Below are 6,930 nucleotides of genomic sequence, written 5' to 3'. Positions count from 1 at the left end.
TATATTTTAAATTTTGCATTGTGTATTGTACATTTTAATTAAATTTGGGATTTAGCCCTGAAGAATTGTAAAATATAAGTTATGGTATAATTTAAACTTTATATTGTTCATTATAAAGTTTATATTTGTGGTAAAGAATTTAAGTTTATAAGTTATTGAAAGAAGTTGTTTTTGCAATTCATACATTTTTGACAGTTGTAACTGAGTGAGATTGAACAGAGCAGGATGTCTCAGCCATTCTGAGGTGCTGCTACAGCAGTTGCCTCCATGTGGTCCGCACCAGTGAAGGCCAACCACTGCAACAGTCTGGATTTAAGGGCATGAAGGCATGTCTGTCTGCGAAACCCCAGCTGCGAAAAACGGATTGCGTTTTTCAATTGAGTGTCAGTTTGGAATAAGACGCTGCAAAGTCTCTGCTTACCCCGGGGACGTTATAAAAAATGTAAAAAAATGGAAATGGTGATGATCAGTTCAGCTTTATGTCGTCCAAAATCATGAAAAAAGTCATAGTATAGCATGTCGTCCAAAATCATGAAAAAAGTCATAGTATAGCATGTCGTCCAAAATCATGAAAAAAGTCATAGTATACCATGTCGTCCGAAATCATGAAAAAAAGTCACAGTATAGCATGTCATCCAAAATCATGTAAAAAAAAGTCATAGTATAGCATGTGGTCCAAAAACATGTAAAAAAAAAAAGTCATAGTATAGCATGTTGGCTGCACAATTAATGGAAACATGCAGATAAATGTGTATAAAGAGTAAGTGCCTGGCGCACCATGTCTGCGTTACATAGCAACGGTGACAGCGGAGTCCTGAGGGAACTATTTTTGTTGGCGGAAGACAAATAAAATGCTTAAATTATCTATTTTGTCCTCATTTTTCAACATTTCTTAATTCTAAAACTGTTGTAGAAAAGCAATATCACATTCAAGCTCGTGATGTTGTACTGTGATATCACAATACAACGTCACTCACTCTCGTGTGATATTGCTTAAGTATAGCATGTCGTCCAAAATCATAAAAAGAGGTCATAGTATGGCATGTCGTCCAAAATCATGAAAAAAAAAACATCATAGTATAGCATGTTGTCCAAAATCATGAAAAAAAGCATAGTATAGCATGTAGTGCAAAACCATGGAAAAAAGTCATAGTATAGCATGTCGTCCTAAATAATGAAAAACGTCATAGTATAGCATGTTGTCAAAAACCATGAAAAAAAGGTCACAGTATAGCATGTCGTCCAAAATCATGAACAAAACGTCACAGTATAGCATGTCGTCCAAAATCGTAAAAAAAGTCATAGTATACCATGTTGTCCAAAATCATGAAAAAAAGTCATAGCATAGCATGTGGGCAAAAATCATGAAAAAAAAGTCATAGTATAGCATGTCGTGCAAAATCATGAAAAAAAGTCATGGTATAGCATGTCGTCCAAAATCATGAAAAAAAGTCATAGCATAGCATGTCGTGCAAAATCATGAAAAAAAGTCATAGTATAGCATGTGGGCAAAAATCATGAAAAGAAGTCATAGTATAGCATGTGGGCGAAAGTCATGAAAAAAAGTCATAGCATAGCATGTCATCCAAAATCACGAAAAAAAAGTCATAGTATAGCATGTCGTCCAAAATCACGAAAAAAAAGTCATAGTATAGCATGTCGTCCAAAATCATGAAAAAAAGTCTTAGTATAGCATGTTCTTAAACATCATGAAAAAAGTCATAGTATAGCATGTCTTGCAAAGTCATGAGAAAAAGTCATAGTATAGCATGTCGTCCAAAATCATGAAAAAAAGTCATAGTATAGCATGTCGACAAAAAATATGTAAAAAAGTCATAGTATAGCATGTCGTGCAAAGTCATGAAAAAAAGTCATAGTATAGCATGTTGTCCAAAATCATGAAAAAAATGTCATAGTATAGCATGTCAGAGAAGATAAGCAATAACTTCTGTCAAAAAATGATGGATGGGGACCTTTGAAGCCCCTTCTGAAGACGAATCATTTAGATCCCAACATTTTTAATAATTACTGACCTGTATCCAACTTACCGTTTTTAAGTAAGATTTTCAAAAAGCTGGTTTTTAACAAAGTAAATGATTTTTTAAAAAGAAACAGTATTTCAGAGAAATATCAATCTGGTTTTAGGATGAACCACAGTACCGAGACAGCCCTTTTAAAGATTTTAAATGATATCAGGTTGAATGTTGATTCACAAAAACTCAGAATCTTGGTACTACTGGATCTAAGCGCCGCCTTTGATACAGTAGATCACCACATTTTATTAAACAGACTCAGAAACCTGGTGGGTCTCTCTGGTACTGTTTTTAACTGGTTCAGCTCTTATCTCACAGATCGTTGTTTCTTTTTAAGTATGGATACATGTTCCTCCAGAATGCATGAAATTAGGTGTGGGGTACCCCAGGGGTCAATTTTAGGTCCAATTCTTTTTAATCTATACATGCTTCCCCTTGGGGATGTCATCAGGAGGCACGGCATCAGCTTCCACAATTACGCAGATGACACACAGCTGTACATCGCCGTGTCTCCTGATGACACAGGGCCAATTGATACCCTTTTTAACTGCATTTTAGATATCAAGTCATGGATGGCAGTGAATTTCCTACAGCTCAACCAGGACAAAACAGAGGTTTTAATTATTGGTCCTGAAGGCCAGAGAGAGAAACTTTTACCAAAACCACAAGATTTTAAACCTTCACAATGTGTAAAGAACCTGGGCGACATTTTTGACTCTGAGCTTAGTTTTATTCCACACATCAAAATAGTAACAAAGACAGGTTTTTATCATCTTAAGAATATAGCCAGAGTCCGCCCGTTTCTCTCTCAGGCTAACATGGAGGTGCTGATGCATGCTTTTATCTCTTGTCGTTTAGATTACTGTAATGCTCTGCTGTCTGGTCTTCCCAAAAAGACCATCTCTAACCTGCAGCTACTCCAAAACTCAGCCGCACGAGTGCTGTCGAGGACCAGAGGGCGGGAGCACATTTCACCAGTTTTAAAATCGCTGCATTGGCTCCCCGTGTGTTTCAGGATCGATTTTAAGGTTCTTTTATTCGTTTTTAAATGTCTTAACGGTCTTGGGCCACCTTATTTACCTGAACTGCTTTTATCGTATCAACCCTCGCAGACCCTGAGGTCCTCCAGCACCGGCCTTTTAATTGTTCCAAGAGTTAGAACAAAAACCCACAGGGAGGCTGCATTCAGCCATTATGGCCCTCACTTATGGAACAGCCTGTCGGAGAGCATCAGGACTGCAGAGACTGTTGATGTTTTTAAAAGGAGGCTCAAGACTCACCTTTTTAATTAAGCTTTTAACTGATTTGTTTTACTCTTTTAATTCTTCTATTATATGTTCTTTTTACTTTCTAATGCTTTTAAATGATTTATTTTTAAATCTTTATGCATTTTAGTTTCTAAATCTTCATTTATTTATTTATTTATTATTAATATTATCTTAATCTTTAACTCTTTAATTTTTCCTCATCTCCACACGATGTGTGGAGTCCACCCTGGTCTGTCTGGGTCGGGGTGGTCTCTGTGGCGGCGCTCCCTGTGGCCGTGGGCTGTAGTGCCTCTCAGTGTGGATGGCTCCACATAGGTGGTTCTTTCCTCACCTGGTTCCTCAGTGCCCAGTCATGTTATTGACTATATTGACTGTGTGTGTGTGTGTGTGTGTGTGTGTGTTTATATGTGGGGGTGGGAGGGGCGGGTTTTCAATATGTAAGTACTATTTTTGTTTGTTTTTATTCTGTGAAGCACTTTGTGCTGCATTTTTAATGTTTGAAAAGTGCTATACAAATAAAGTTTGATTGATTGATTGATTGATTGATTGACCTCCACCTCCAAATGACGCCCCCCCCCCCTTCTCCGGACATCCGGAGTCCGGATGTGTGACGTCATCATAAAGTGTGCTGGATGAGTCAGTGGGTGTTTCCCCGCTGACCCATCCACCCCTCCCTTTTTGGAGACTTGCATCAAAATGTGATGGCCGGTACCCTTTTCACCTATTTTATCTCCCCACCACTCACCTAAGAAACTGTGTGTCTTTTGAGATCTGTCATCGTCTGTTCTTAGATATCACCCATCCGTGAGCACCGTGGACCTACACAAGAATGTTGATGAACTAAACAGGTAGGTTAAAAAAGGCACAATAACTCAGATGTTCAGGTATTCACATCACTTCTTCCTCAGGGGTGTACGCCGGGGTGAATGTTGTGGGAGTCAGGATGTTGGGAGGGGTGGGGGAAAAGGAGACACGCCAGACACGATTCACAATATCATGATACGGTGATGTAGCAAGAAGGTTAAATTGGAAACATCATCATAGTCTCTTTGTCTCACACACACACACACACACACACACACACACAGCAATTAAATAAATATTCAGTTTATTTAGGCTTCTTTACAGAAATCTAAACAAAAAACTATTTTTTGACATGAAAGTTTCAACACGTTAATTATATTAGTTACAGAGAGTGAAAAGATGAGTTCTAATGAAAAGTACAACGTGTGAAAAGTACAGTTCTCACCCAACAACCCAAAGCGTGAACCTAAAGTCCTCCTGACCTCCACACACACACACATGCACACACTATTCACTTTGCATTAGTTTCTCCAATCACCTTACCAGATGTACAACAAAACTAGATAAGACAACCATTTATTTTTACAAACGTTTTCCATCTTTACCTTTGTTTACTAATCTTGATCACATGCGGTGAGCTTTAAACTACAAACAAGGCATCAATCACGGCGGTCAAGAAAGCATAGATTACCGTCGTACGTTTTTCTTTAAATGCAGCTTTTTCCATCTTCATTACTCACAGCAAAGAGCGCGTTTACACAAACACCAGGACCTATCATGGACTTTGGTAAGAACACTTTTACCATCTTTTTAAACCATTTTCTTGTCATTTAAGTCTCACTACACTATGACCGGTATTTAATTATTATTATTATTTACAGGCATCATTGATCTAACGGACGAAGATTATTTCATGAGCCCAGAGTGTAATACCCTTTCCGACTGTAAGTCTTGTTGTTGTTGTTGTTGTTGTTGTTGTTATGTTACGCATTGTTAACGCACATCTAATACACAATATATTCTGTCGTTTTTGTTTTTTTTTTTTGTTTTTTTTTTACAGTCACGGCCGATAATCTGGAAGAATTGGGTGAAATCATTCGCAATACTGGAAAAACTGGTGAGTCAAAACCTTTTATTTTCTTTTTTCAAAAAATAAATAAAACGCAGGATCTGTGTCGGCTTTACGCTGCAATGCTACAAACAGAAGGTTAGACTGTTGTTGATATAGGTCCGACGTGAAACACGCGTCGGCTCATAAACATTCCCCCTAACCAACAAACGTATATTTTATATTTATTACTTGTTTTCATTTAATTTAGAATAGAATATGAATAAAGTAATCCCCTCTCAATTCAAATTGAAATTAGCTTTATTGGCATGAATGGTATCAACCATTGTTGCCGAAAGCAGAACGTACATACAGACATACAATTCAATTACAATACAATTAACACAATACATTAAATACATTTCATATTAAATAAGCAGATACAAATACATTAAGTAAATTTTACATTAAATAGGCAGAGTGTAATAAGGAGACTGCGCTGTTGTGTCTCTCTCTCATGCTGCGACACGTGCTGCTTCTACGGCATTGACGCTGTTTTCTCCAAGTAGACGTTACATTTTCTCCTGATCAGAGAGGGTGTTAAAATCTTGGAAGTCATTTTTGAAAAGAACCTGGGTCCAAGTTGTTCATACGTGTTACATTTTCTCTCTCTCTCTCTCTCTCTCTCTCTCTCTCTTTTCAGCAAAAAGGCCCAGAAAATGTTGGCCTGGTAACAACTGTGCAACCTGTCTGAGGGTTAAAGAAGAATTATATCTTCTCGTCGCGAATGTGCAAAGGGACATGAGCGATATCCTCTTTGTGCTAGGTCTTGGTGTTTGAGTATAAGTTTGGGATGCTGTTGTGTTGTTTTTGATTTTGTGTTTCTGTAACCATGGATGAAAGCAACCGCTGTCCCTCAAAACTTGATGTGATGATACATGAATTAAACATGAATGTATTAAATGAAGCTCAGGAACCCACTCAGTCTTTATGTGCAGAACAAGAAGAAGATGTTGAAATCCCTGACCCACTCACAGACATCGATATGGCTATCGCAGATCTTAATCATTCTCGAAGCATTTTAAACACCATAAATCAATGTCAAGACTTGTTAAATCAAATACCCACGTCCCCCTCAAACAGTGTAACCGTGCAGTCTGACTCTTTAATTGGTGAACAAAGCCCCGTCAGTTCTTTTATCCCAGACCTGTTCTCAAATATTGAATATGCCATCGCCGAACTTAGTCATACCCAAGCTGTTTTAAACACGGTAAGCCAATGTCAAGATTTGCTAAATCAAATACCCGCCAAACCCTCGACCTCAAACGACACGCATTTGCAAACCGAGACCCAACTTAACGATCAAAGCGTCCAAAATCAAACAGACGTCTTTAATGCCATTGACCGCGCCGTAAACTGTAGTACGATGTCCGACTTTCAAAATCAGCAGCGTGAGGGTAACGTAACGGACGCTCGTTCGGAAAATTTAGAACATCAAAATACGATGCAGCGAGAAAGCTCGCCTCAAAATTCACCCTCGTCGAGGACGGTGACGTGACCTAGATTTAACGTCGAATCTAGCCATCCGCTCAACATCAACATTACCGAGATACATAGAGGTATGGCTGATTTTGGTGAATTTTACGTCAGGGTGTTTACAGAGATGGTGCGAGTGGTGACAAACGTCTTTTCGCAAGTCAAACAACGAGATGTGGTGCAGCTCGAGTTGAGAGGTGAGGTCCTGAGTGGAGAGGATTTCGATTTGACTCACTTACAG

Source organism: Epinephelus fuscoguttatus, linkage group LG9, assembly GCF_011397635.1.
Source record: "Epinephelus fuscoguttatus linkage group LG9, E.fuscoguttatus.final_Chr_v1".
Lineage (NCBI taxonomy): Eukaryota > Metazoa > Chordata > Actinopteri > Perciformes > Serranidae > Epinephelus > Epinephelus fuscoguttatus.
This window is presented reverse-complemented; position numbering follows the sequence as displayed.